Source organism: Micropterus dolomieu, linkage group LG20 (assembly GCF_021292245.1).
Source record: "Micropterus dolomieu isolate WLL.071019.BEF.003 ecotype Adirondacks linkage group LG20, ASM2129224v1, whole genome shotgun sequence".
Taxonomy (NCBI): Eukaryota; Metazoa; Chordata; class Actinopteri; order Centrarchiformes; family Centrarchidae; genus Micropterus; species Micropterus dolomieu.
This window is the reverse complement of record NC_060169.1, coordinates 7,409,636-7,410,501: the sequence shown is the minus strand read 5'-3', so window position 1 is coordinate 7,410,501 and position 866 is coordinate 7,409,636.

Below are 866 nucleotides of genomic sequence, written 5' to 3'. Positions count from 1 at the left end.
TCATCTTCATAAGAACTTTGTTGGAGATGAATATGAAAAAGAATTTTTAACAAAACTGCAATATAAGTTTAGTCTTTTTCAACAATCTTCCTGCAGAGTTTGAAACTAATTTGAGTTGGCCTAAGGAAATGCTAGAATAATATGCTTTAATTGCAGTTTTCCACACATCATACTCTGTTTGTCTCCTATGAGGATCAAACTCACAATCTTATGACTGTGAGTCCTGTGCCTTACCAACTGAGCTAATCAGTGACACCAGAAACTCACAAACAAAACAACAGTCGTTATCTCGAGATCACAAGATTATCCTGTTATCACGGGAATACGGAGTAAAATAAAGATATGAAGCGATGGCCGCTTAGGGCTTCCGTAGTATTTAAATATCAAGCAAATACATTTTTTTTAACAAATAATGAACTGTTGAACAAATGTTGGCAGGTATAATAGCTATAGAAAGAGATATCGTTCTATCAAGGTTCGTGCACATACTAGGCCCTTACTTTTTCAGCCCATTCAAAACACACCAAAATAAAGACAGAGGTGGCACAAGCATTGTTCTTTGTTAATTCACATAAAATGGCTAGAATTACTGGAATAAGGTGATGGCAAAAACTTTCCTTTGTAAAGGAGTAATCTACAAACTTTTTACAGCCACCTTTCAAGTCACAGTTTTTTGAATCAAGACATGCATTATCTACATACAATTTTTTGATAATATACATGACAAGATGTTCTGATAAATAAAAACCATTAGGTTGGATTCTTTTACTTACTATATGGGGATACACAGTGTTTAATCACACCTTAACCATGACACTTACGAAAACAATTAAACTATATTAAAATTTACTCTATGGAATAGTTTG